The sequence below is a fragment of the Saimiri boliviensis genome, chromosome 2 (genome assembly GCF_048565385.1).
Source record: "Saimiri boliviensis isolate mSaiBol1 chromosome 2, mSaiBol1.pri, whole genome shotgun sequence".
Lineage (NCBI taxonomy): Eukaryota > Metazoa > Chordata > Mammalia > Primates > Cebidae > Saimiri > Saimiri boliviensis.
This window is the reverse complement of record NC_133450.1, coordinates 88031473-88043849: the sequence shown is the minus strand read 5'-3', so window position 1 is coordinate 88043849 and position 12377 is coordinate 88031473. Positions and strand designations below refer to the sequence as shown.

General features: G+C 47.3%; 1 protein-coding gene across 1 annotated transcript in view; it reads left to right on the top strand.

Annotated features, from left to right (window-relative positions):
* Window positions 1-7395: 7395 nt before the first annotated feature.
* Window positions 7396-12377, top strand: part of ANXA2 (annexin A2) — a 55103-nt gene continuing 50121 nt past the window's right edge. Inside the window, exon 1 of the mRNA XM_003928995.4 lies at window positions 7396-7494. The gene's annotated coding sequence lies outside the window, so the exon portion shown is untranslated. The remainder of the gene's footprint in view (window positions 7495-12377) is intronic.

Sequence of the window (12377 nt, the reverse complement as noted above, 5' to 3'; positions counted from 1 at the left end):
TGTAAATGCAGTAAAATGTGCTGAGTTAAGAATAAAATGCTTACACTTCAGGAAGCATCCCAATATTCCAGTGGGTTAATATAAGAATCATCTTGACAGAGTGGGCATCTGTAGCCAAATCAGTTTTCATAATGTTTTATACATCTGTATTGTAACTTAGCATTCCAGCAAGATACCATTTTGCACCTACATTCTGCTTGTTCTTTTTCTAGCACTATATTTTAGAAATCTGTCCATGTCGGAACATATTGATCTACTCCATTCCTTTCAGCAATTTCATTCCGCTGAACAGATATTTTTAAATTAATTTAGCCTTATTGGGGTGTTTCCATCTTAAAATGATGATATAAATGTCCTTATACACATATTGTTATGGTCACATAGAGCTGTCTCTTCAAGATAGCTTTCTTGAAGCAATGTTACTGCATCAAGGGGCATGAGTATTTTAAATATTGATAGACACTGACAAATTGCCCTCCCATCAGTAATGTAGGAGAATTTCCATTTTGCCCATTTTCACCACACTGAATACTATATCTTTCAATTTTTGCCAGGCGAGTTTAAGTATGAACAAAGGCAAGGTAATGTGTTTATGGACAAAAACCTGATAGTAACAGGTACTGGGTAAGATGATGTCATCACACAGAGGAAACAACCAAATGCCTGTCGTCAGGAAGCTCTGCCTAATTGCTGAGACCAACAAATTAAAAAATAACAATGCAGGGTGACAATTGCAAGAGTAGAGGTATATTTTTAAAATGCCAAGGGAAGTAGCCAGATCTGCCTTGGGAAAGGCTTTACTCTGCAGGAGAAAATAATATTTACTCTGAGGATTGATGGATGAGGCAGTTCACCACTAAGGAATGCAAGAAAGGGCATCCAGCAGGAAAACGGATGGAGGAAGCTACAGAGGCATGAATGAGCCTGGCCTGTCCCAGCAGTGGCACATGGAGCAGTGAAGCGTGAAGATGTGGGGAATGAGGCTGCCCAGGTATGTGAGAGCCCTGCTGGAAAGAGTTTCTGGAGAGCGGTCATATCAGAATTATGTCTCAGAAAGAGAATTGTGGATGCCTTGCAGAGAGTGAATTGAGACTAAAACTGTCTGTTACAGCTGAGAAAGAGACACTGAAGTCACTGCAGATTTTTCCCTGAAAATGCCTCCAAACAAAATCGACATTGTGGTTTGTACATACCAAGAGTACTCTGTGTGGTTTGGGTCCTGACACCTGAATTCAACAAGGATTTATTGAGGTCTTACTATGAGTTCAGCAAGGCTAGCTGCTGCAAAGACTCAAAAAGCCAATGAAATAACCATTCTCTCCCTTCCTCCTTTCCTTCCTTCCTTCCTTCCTTCCCTCCCTTCCTTTCCCTTTCCTTCCTTCCTTCCTTCCTTCCGTCCTTCCTTCCTTCCGTCCTTCCGTCCTTCCTTCGTCTTTGGCTCTCCTTGCCCAGGCTGGAGTGCAGTGGAATGATCTTGGTTCATTATAACCCCCACCTCCCAGGTTCAAGCAGTTGCGATTCTCCTGCCTCAGCCTCCCAAATAGCTGAGATTACAAGTGCCTGCCACCACACCCAGCTCATTTTTTGTGTTTTTAGTAGAGACAGGGTTTTACCATGTTGGCCAGGCTGGTCTTGAACTCTCGACCTCAGGTAATCCAGCTGCCTTGACCTCCCAAAATGCAGGCATTACAAGTGTGAGCCACCGTGCTTGGCCTTTCTTCAGTTATTTCTTTGATGATTTTTCCCCTCCATTTTGCCTGTTCTTTCTTTATAGAATTATTATTTGGTGTTTGCCAGCTAACGTTTCCCAGATCCTTTTCCTCTTCTGGCCATATCTTCAAATAGAAATATATGCATATACTGATTGCATATAACAGGGTCAAGGAAATAATAGCATTATGTTAGTCGGTGTCTAAACTGTGCAATGTAGTGGGTCTAGTGTCATCCTGTATCTCACTGAAGGAGTGGTGGTATCTGAGAAATATGATGTAATGGACAAGGCAGTAGATGGAACGACAGAAAAACAGATTCTGGCCTCAGCTCTGTTTCTTACGAGTTTAAGGATTGCAGTAGAGTGTCTGTAAAGATGGTTGCCAACAATTCCTTCCACCCACCTTCTCGCATGTCACTCTCTTTATGAAGAGATGGAGTTTATTTCACTTTCCTTTGCATCTGGGTTATGTGACTTGCTTTGACCAACTTATGCTGAAATTCTATTGGAATGCAGTGGAAGTGACACTGTTTCAGTTCTAGGCCTGGCAGCTTCCACTTTAATTTTTTTTTTTTTTTTTTGGAGACCAAGTCTGGCTCTCTTGCCCAGGCTGGAGTGCAGTGGCACCATCTCGGCTCACTGCAAACTCCGCCTCCTGTGTTCAAGTGATTCTCCTGCCTCAGCCTCCCAAGTAGCTGGGATTACAAGTGCACCACCATGCTCAGCTAATTTTTGTATTTTTAGTAGAGGCAGGGTTTCACCATGCAAGCCAGGATGGTCTTGAACTCCTGACCTCGTCATCCACCTGCCTCAGCCTCCCACAGTGTTAGGATTATAGGCATGAGCCATTGCACCCGGCTCACTTTCACATCTTGAAAGCCAGCAACTATCCTGCTGGAGAGAGGCCCTTCTGGATCTGTCAGCCTCATTTGGACCTTGCTAGCTAAGACAGACCAGAGATGAGCCCACCCAGTGAACGCCACCTTTTGCAGAATCATGAACAAATAAATGGTGATGGTGGTTTTAAACCCCTTAAGATTTGGAGGAGGTCTATGTTATGGTAATAGGTAAATGAAACATAAACTGGTACCTGGATTTGGAGTGCTGCTGTAACAAAACCCTAAAATACGTGACATTGACTTTACTGCCAGCTGGTAGCTAGAGAGATGACTGTTAGTGGAAGATGGAAGAGCAGTGAGGGAGTTGTTATGGACAAGGGGACTGGAGAAGAGGCAAACCGTATCACGTAGTGGCAGGATGTTTGACATTGCTGTTGCCTGAGGTGACACGAATGATAGAATATGTGCCATTGAACTTCTGGATATAGCCAAGGAGGTTTTCAGGTAAAATGCTGAAAGTGCCAGTGGGTTTCATTTAGCTGCTTAAAGGGCAAAAGATCTGTTTGGTTTTCAAGCAGAATTCTAGCCATTGAAATGTTTGCAAAGTAAGAAATGGTATCTGGAGAAAGATCAAATCAAGGTATGGCTATAAAAACATTTTTTTAAAGACCCCAAGAAAGATTTGTTGTGGTGCTTCGAAGACCATCCCAGGGCTTCTAAGAAACTTGAGTGCATTTTCCCACTGCAGCCTGATGTGTAACGTAGAGACAGATCTATTTAAAAAATGAATGTGAATCTTGGAACATGGAATTAAACCTTAGCAAGATTTACATAAAGTTTTTGAGAAAATTGTATGTTAATTTTGGAGCATAGTATGAACCTTAATAAGATATAGAAAATCCACACGGTTTTTAAGATACTTGTATTAATGAAAGAACTGCCACCTTAAACCAGAAATAGTTCAAAATGAAAAGAGGTTTCTAGACCTTTCACTTTCTACTGGCATGAATGAAGCAGACGGAGAGAGCTGTTCAGCTACAAATATGGGCCATTCTTAAGAAAAGGAAATACATTCAAAGGGAGGAGCCTCGATGTCAGAGGGTAAAGCCAAAATTTGAGTAGAGCAATGGATTAAAACAAGGATCAGCAAACTACAACCCATAGGGGAAATCCCACCTGTCGCTTGTTTTTGCACAGCCTGTGAGCCAAGAGTCCTAGCACCTTCAGCTTTTTCTTCTAGAAGGCTGGCTGCCGTGATGACCGTGTTGCAGCAAAAGAGGAGAACCTGGAGGATGAAAGACCAAGGAAGAGAAAGGCCCAGCCTCCTCTCTGTCATTCTAGCAATTCCAGCTCTGGCACCAGACGAATGAAGCTGCTTTCAATCTTCCATCCCCAACTAAACTACCCAACCCGATATGCTGCGGAGGAGGAGCACCAAGCTGTCCCCATTGGGTCCTGCTTACACTGCAGAATCACAAGCAAGTAAATAGTTATGTTTTAACCCCTAAGTTTTTGGGTATAATTTGTTATACTGCAAAGGTAACTGGTAAGAGGGTCTTGGGTGCATTATTTAATACTTGGACTGGGCAGAAGATTTTATTTGGACTTCAAATTCTTCATATATAAAAATCAAGGCCAGGTATAGTAATTCATGCCTGTAATTCCAGAACTTTGAAAGGCCAAGGTAGGTGGATCACCTGAGCCTAGGACTTCGAGACCAGCCTGAGCAGTATAGCAAGACCTTGACATCTCTACAAATAATGGAAAAAATAGCAGGGCTTGGTGTACGGGCCTGTGGTCCCAGCTACTCAAGAGGCTGAGGGGAGAGGATTGCTTGAGCCTCGGCAGCCAAGGCTGCAATAAACCCTGATCATACCATGCATTCCAGCTTTGGTGACAGAGTGAGACCAAAACTAAAACAGAAAGGCCAGGAGTGGTGGCTCATGCCTGTAATCCCAGCACTTTGTGAGGCCCAGATCACCTAAGGTTGGGAGTTTGAGACTAGCGTGACCAAGGTGGAGAAACCCCGTCTCTACTGAAAATACAAAAAAAATAGCCAGGCATGGTGGTGCATGCCTGTAAATCACAGCTACTCTGGAGGCTGGGGCAGGAGAATCGCTTGAATGTGGCAGGTGGAGGTTGCAGTGAGCGGAGATCAAAACAAGAGAAACTCCATCTCAAATAATAACAGTAAAAATCAAGGATTGGGCAATTTAATCTCTAGGGTCCCTCTCTGCTCTAACATTCTATTATTCAGTGAATAATTGTATTCTATCATTCTATCACATTTAGTGAGTGCCTACCATTGCTAGCGAGGCACTAGTGGAGGTATTGAGCGCAGCAGATAAAGTGTGAAGAAAAAGTCGAGCACTTAGAGAACAATATGGACAACAGCAGACAATTTGAGTGCTGATGTAAATAGTTTCCCCAACGTGGTGGGGGGTGGGGAGGGTGGGGGGATGGGGGAGGTGGGAGTGGGGAGGGGCGGTGGGCTGGGGCAGGGCTGCGGGGAATAGAGTTCTCTGACTAATACTCAAAAGATCTTTTATACTGGCAGAACTGGCCTCACATTCCTCAGAAATAGTCTATGACGACTTCTTTTTTTTTTTTTTTTTTTTTTTTGAGATGGAGGCTTGCTCTGTCCCCCAGGCTGGAGTGCAATGGCACAATCTCAGCTCACTGCAACCTCTGCCTCCCAGGCCCAAGCGATTCTCCTGCCTCAGCCTCCTGAGTAGCTGGGATTACAGGCATGTGCCACTGCACCCAGCTAATTTTTGTATTTTTAGTAGAGATGGGGTTTCACCATGTTGGGCAGGCTGATCATGAACTCCTGATCTCAGGTGATCCTGCCACCTCGGCTTCCCAAAGTTCTGGGATTACAGGTATGCGCCACCGCGCCCAGCCAAACTACGACTTCTAATAGCTACATTTTTATGATAACATCAGTGCACATTTCTTTCGAATGAAGCAAAGCCTGGTGATTGTACAAATCTATGAAAATTTGGAATTGCTGCATGCCCAAGATGAGCACAAAATTCTTTTGGACATTTGATGGCTTTTATATATTCCATATGATTTGAATTAAATTTTATCTTCTGTGAAGGGCCTATCACAGCACAGTTCACACCAAATAGGCAGATAAACATTGTTTCTGCCTTTGAAGCTTTCAGGCTAAATTGAAGAGCTATAAATGTAATTGCACCCAAAATGTTTTATTTTCTATTTGGCCCTGCGGTAGGGCCCATCGTGTATAATTCCTCACGAAAGCGCTGGGTAACAGCTCTGGGTGGGTTGCTAAGAGACTCCAGTTGTGGCCAACTTTCCCCTGTCTCACTCTACGACAGTGAGCAGAGCACTGAAGGTCTGTTGGCCTTATCATTCTCTGATTCCCAGGAATGAATTGACGCTCAACTGGAAAGTAAAAATGGACGTTAAGAGAAATGGGAGATTAAAACACAGAATCCTCAAAACCAGAAAAAAGCTGCAGGAAGTGAGTGTGCAAGGAAGGATTTAAAAGACGCTGTGAGAGGTCCTCGGGATTCTCACCATAGCTTTCCTGCTAGTTTGAGGTTTTGAATACAGTATTTGCGTCGTCACACGTACAACGAATACGTGTTAGCCCGCACATTGCCAACGTGACTCTTGGAGGAAAATCGAGAAACAGCAAAGCCAAGCAAGACAGTTGGGTAAACAGCTACAAGAAACACCCACACCAACACACACAACCAGCCTGTGCAAGAAACACACACACACACACACACACACACAGAGCACAAAATAACAAAACTAAGCAAGGGAGTTGGGTAAACCTCTGCAAGAAACACACCCACTCTCCCCCCCCACCACCAACACACCAGCTGCAAGAAACACACACGCAATCAGGCTGTGCGAGAAACACACACACACAGCACAAAACAGCAAAACCAAGCAAGGGAGTTGGCTAAACGGCCGAAAGACCACACACACACACACACACCCAGCTGCAAGAAACACACACAAAACCCAGCTGCAAGAAACACACACACACACACACACACACACACACACACACACACACACACACAGAGCAGTCAAGAAAGAAGGACGGGAAGAGTATGTTGAAACTCCGGGTTCAAAGCCATGGGCCACACCCAGCCCAGGACCACTTGCCACGAGGCCGCGCAGAGGTGCCCGGGCGCGGAGAGGAGAGAGCACAGTCGTACTAGGGACAGGGGCGCCTCCCGGGGCGTGACTGAGGCGGCATCCTGGCTCGCGGCTTCGGTCTCCCAGCCCGCGCTCGGGGTTTCCCAGCGCGCTCGGAGGCCGGGGCGGCCCAGGCTTTGCAGCACTGGGCGAATCTCCCTCCCTCCCGGCGCGCCCCCCGGGAACTGGTGGCCAGAGATTAAGCTGACATGTTGCAGACGCCCCATGGTAATGGGGCGCTAGATGCCAACAGCCCCAGCTCAGGGGAGTCCAGATTTATGTTTCTTGGAACAATTCTTTCCTCCATTGCATTATCGCCAAAAAAAAAAAAAAAAAAAAAAGCTACTTAACCAGTCCCAGAGTCTACTACTAAAGTCTTGCTACATTATTAACCCAAGTTGAGGCTGAGAGCTCGACGTGGCACTTAAGTAAAACAAGGAAAGGAGGAAGAAGCCGGGCTCCTATGGGCCTGCGGGCAGCCTAGGCCGGGCTTTCTCCCAGGGCAGGGCCAGGGGTGCGGGGGCCGCTCCCGTGTGGCGCGGCCCCGGAGCGTTTCAGGGCGCGGTCCCTGCGGGCCCGCGGGCCGGGGTGAGTCACCCTGACTCGGGGTGGGAGCGGGCTGGGGGTGGGGGGGTAGAGGCGGGGCGGGGCGGGGCGGGCCTCGCCTCTCGGGGAGGAAGAGGCGAGTATAAAAGCCCCACCCAGGCCAGCGGGCTCCGCTCGGCATCTGGGGACGCTCTCTGCTCTCGCCGCTCGGCCCAGGTAAGCGAGGCGCGCCCTGCCTGCCAGCTACCGGCCGCCCGCTAGCGGGGTGTGGAGACGCTGGGAACAAGGGCACGGCCTGGCAGGGAGGCTCGGGCGAAGTGTCCCGGAGGCCGTCGGGGGCAGGGGGCTGAAGGGTCCACCCGCACTGGAGAGTCATTGGGGAGGGGGCGCAGGGGCAAGGTGTGCGGGGCAGGGGTGAGGGGCCGCCGGCGCCCAGGCCGGGAGGGTGCAGGGCCCAGGTGAGGGGTGTCGGGGTTCCCCTTGAAGTCCTCTCGGGACCGGGGCGACGCGGCGCGGGGAGGGGGGCCCCGCATTCCAGACGCGCCGGGCGCCGCGAGGCAGGGTGTGGCCGCCCAGGGAGCCGCATGTAGCGGGTGGGCTTTCCACCGCCCTCTGGAAAGTGCCCCCATCTGTTCTAAGTTACTGTACTCGAAACAAACGTGCGCTTGTGCAGTTGGAACGACCAGCAGGAGGAGAGCAGTGTGGGAGGATGAGAGGCGAGAGTGTGAGTAGACACCACTGCCCCCGAAAAAGAAAACATTAAAGCGTCAGTTCACTCCCCTTGATCTAGATTATCTTGTAGGACTGCAACTTCGGATTTCACTCTTCCAGGAGAGTTTTCCGCTTGGTCGAACACATTGGTCCCAGGAAGGTAGTGTCCTCCATGATTCTGTGGGGAGGGTTGTCCTGACTGTTACTCGCCGTGATGTGGCAATGAGTCAGGAACTAAGGGTACAGAAAAGGGCGTGGCCCCGGGGCCGCTCTCTCCTGGCCGCTCGGTGCAGCTGGCCCCAGTGCTGGTGTGGAGGGCTTGGGTTCCATCAGCTGGCTGTTGAGAAGGAGAGGAACACCTTTCTTTATCTGGGAAAGTGGCTTAAGGATGCCTAGTCTAACCACCACCCAAACAGGGCTATTGGAGATTTCGAAAAGTCATTCAAAAATAAATGTGTAAAGCACACAGAAAACACTAAGTGCTGTGCAAATGCCAAGTCTCATTTTTGTAGTCTGATTGCCATTTTAAAGCTGTGGGTGTTCTGAGTCTGTGTGTAAAAGAGCAGTGGCCTCATGGGTGAACGCTGGGCCATTACCAAGAACCTCAGGCTGTTGGTGTGCAAGGGCCTGGGCCCCAGACTGTAGCGATGGATTCTCTTCATGCGTGTGTGCTGCTGTACCTGTCTGGAACTTGGTGACTTGGTACGCGGAATGCACTCTCCCAGTGAATCTGTATTTCAGAAGGCGCCTATTTAAGACATGCCCTGCCTAATTATGGGGATGGTGGTGGGTAGGGAGGTGGAGGGTAGTGAGGGACAGTATGTGTACAGGAAGACTAAATCGATGAAATATTTTTCTGGAACTTTTAAAAAAATTTTTGAGGTTGACACAGTAAATTAATTTAATTGAAAAATTATGTCTTTGCCTCTGTTCCACTTTCTTTTTCACCTTCCACCTCCATAGAGATGTTCTTCTGTGTCCTGTTAAGGCAGCTGTCCAGGCTGGTCCAGTTACACCACATTCCTTCCTCCTTCCTCCTTCCCCCTTCCCATTTCAGCGAACCCGTATCCAGCTAGAGACTAACAAATTGAAACAATATTCATTAAGTTAGGAATGGTTCCTGGTCCAAAGATCCTCAGCAACCCAGAGGAGTTACTCAAAAAAACAATACTGGGTGTGGTCTGGGGCCTGTAGTCCCTGCTACTCAAGCTGGAGGATCCCTTGAATCCAAGAGTTCAAGGCCAGTGTGAGCAATATAGCAAGACACCAGTCTCAAAAAATAAATACGTAAAATAATTTTTTTAAAAAAAAACCTCATTCACCTAAACAGATGTATAATTTTTAGAACTCAAAGCTATGGAATCAGAAAGTGGTAATATTCAGGCAATATCAAGGAATATTTTAGGTAAGACCAAGACAGCCAAGGTGTCCTTGATTTCTTCCCTTCTTCTAAGTCCGTCTATTATCGAAAGGTTTCAAGGGTTTCTCCAAAAGAGTCTGTTGAATCTGCAGTGGAAGGGTGTGACCATCTATGTGCATTTTTCCAGTTGGAGGGTTATGATTTGGAGACCGCCTAGATTTTGTATTTCTTGCAGTGCCAAGTAGCCTGCCTGCGGTAAATGCCCAGGAAATATTGCTGACTCACTGACTCTGATTAGGGGCCCAGTCTTGCACTGAAGTCTCAATATTTAACATCTTGTGTCTTTGAGCTATTAACCTATGGTATTGATTGACATTAGGCTTGCAGTCATGGCCGTTAGTTTTCCTGGCTAATTTCTGATTTAAGTAGTTTTCCTGGCATAGTAGAATATGCTTCTGTAATTGCTATTGATTTTGAGGGCAGTAGGGTCTTCCTGCACCTTCGGGCCTAGAAGCTGCCACTAACGAATTGCTGTCACGAGCCTTTGTTCTCACGCTTTACTTGTGCAGAGCCCGGAGCCTGCGGGACCATTTTTCATTAAGGGAGAGTGGGAGTGTCACAAAAGGAGTCTCAGGCTCTAGTGGGCTGCTTTAAACACTATTTATTCTGCAACATACTAATCACCTACTATGTTCTTTTTTTTTTTTTTTAATTTGAGACGGAGTTTTGCTCTTCTTACCCAGGCTGGAGTGCAATGGCGCGATCTCGGCTCACTGCAACCTCCGCCTCCTGAGTTCAGGCAATTCTCCTGCCTCAGCCTCCTGAGTAGCTGGGATTACAGGCACGCGCCACCATGCCCAGCTAATTTTTTTTGTATTGTTAGTAGAGACGGGGTTTCACCATGTTGACCAGGATGGTCTCGATCTCTTGACCTCGTGATCCACCCGCCTCGGCCTCCCAAAGTGCTGGGATTACAGGCTTGAGCCACCGCGCCCAGCCTCACCTACTATGTTCTACTCACAGTTGTGGGCACTAGGGATACAGCAGTGAACAAAACAGACCCTCTCTCCCCTCCACACCCTCAAATCTAGCAGAGAAAGAAAGAGACAAAGTAAGTGAATTGTGGGGTTTTAAACTGTATTTTCTCAAATTAATACTAGTTTCCAAACTTGCTGGGGGTTCATGTCCCCTTTAATCCAACTGTTCCACAGACCTGAGCTTCATTTGCCTACCTCAAGGAAGTTTTGCTTACAGTTACGGTGTCTTCAGTTGCCTTAGATTCATCTGTGAGGATGAAATAGAAATGCAATGTTCCTCTTTTTCTCACACACAAATCCTCTTACTTCATTTTCCCTGGTGCCACACCCTATTCTAGTTGTAGGTCACACCAAAGGAAATTCCAGTTCTTTAAAAAAATTCCACTCATTCACTGCCTGGTCTGTTTTTTCTTCTGCTGTTGCCAGAGGCAGTTCATCTACTTTGTCAAGGAACAGGTCAGCAGTAGGGGTCAGGAGATGCCCATATTTGTTTGTTCTTCGCCTGGGTTCCACTGAGATTACTTCCAAATCTCCTTTCCTAGGGTACACCCTAAAGCTGGTTTTGTTTTGTTTTGAGATGGAGCCTTGCTCTATCTCACAGGCTGGAGTGCAATCGCAGGATCTCTGCTCAGAACAGCTTCCACCTCCTGCCTCAGCCTCCTGAGCAGCTGGGATTGCAGGCACCCACTACCATGCTGGGCTAATTTTTCTATTTTTAGTAGAGACGGGGTTTCATCATGTTGGCCAGGCTTGTCTCCAACTGCTGATCTCAAGTGACCTGTCAGCCTCAGCTTCCCAAAGGGCTGGGATTACAGGCGTGAGCCATCGTGCCCAGCCCACCTTGAAGCTTTTAAGCCAGCTGAGTTCAACCTTGTTAGACCGCAAGTTAGGAGCACCCAAGTGGCCTGAGTTTTATCCCAGGTGTGGTGTAGAAAGCTCGAATTCTAGGGAGTGGCTGTGACTTGGAGCCCTTGGTCCATGCCCTTTGTTTCCCTGCCACACCCAGGCTGCACACCCTCAGCTCAGAGGAAATCAGAGTCCTAAGGCTGCTCATACATCCTGCCTCTTCACTGTCTGCTTGCCAGGAGTTGTAGGTTACAGTCCCATGTTGTCCTACGGACAGAACTAGGACCCAAGTGGCCCTGACAGTGCAGAGGTGGGGGCCATGGCTATATATTGATAAGAGGCTGCCCCGAATTGATCTGCTGGGCTTTGCTAAGATTTGCAGAAGTTGGTGATTTAAGCCTCCAGCTCTGAATATGTGAAGCGGGAACTGGATTTGAAATGTCCAGTCTGAGGAGGAGAAAGAAAATTGAGGAAGGAGAGTGTGTTGAAAAAGAAGAAGAAAATACTTTGTATTATAGAAAGACCCATTGTGTGTAAACCACCCCAAGATGAAATTGAATGCCTATCCTGTGCCAGGCAACTGTGCTCAGACCTAGGAAAAAAAACAGGAAGGGGTAGGTCGGAAACCCTGTGGGCGGATAATATGGAAGACAGACTTTACACACACAACTCTAATGTTGCACAGACACACAAAAAGCTGGTCGGAAACCCTGTGGGCGGATAATATGGAAGACAGACTTTACACACACAACTCTAATGTTGCACAGACACACAAAAGCTGCAGAAGCACAGGGCCAGGAGGGGCGTGTGAGAAGGGCGACATTTACCATTTGCTGTGTCTAAGGACTCATTCAGATACCAGCTAATTAAGATTGAGGTTCCCGGTAGAGGGAACTGAGAAAGTGCTGAGCTTGTTTGGGGAAGAGTTAACAGTCCATTTAACTCTTTTGTGCAGGATGAGTGTATACGTGTGTGTGTGTGTGTGTGTGTGTATATGTATGTATGTGTAGAAGGTATTTAAGGAAAGGTAGGCAAGTCCACAGTGTGGAAGATCTTGAATGCTGACTTCAGATTTTTTTCTGTAGGTGGCCAGGCCCTGTTGAAAGTACAATATGTGGGCCATAAAACACTGAAATTGAGTTGTA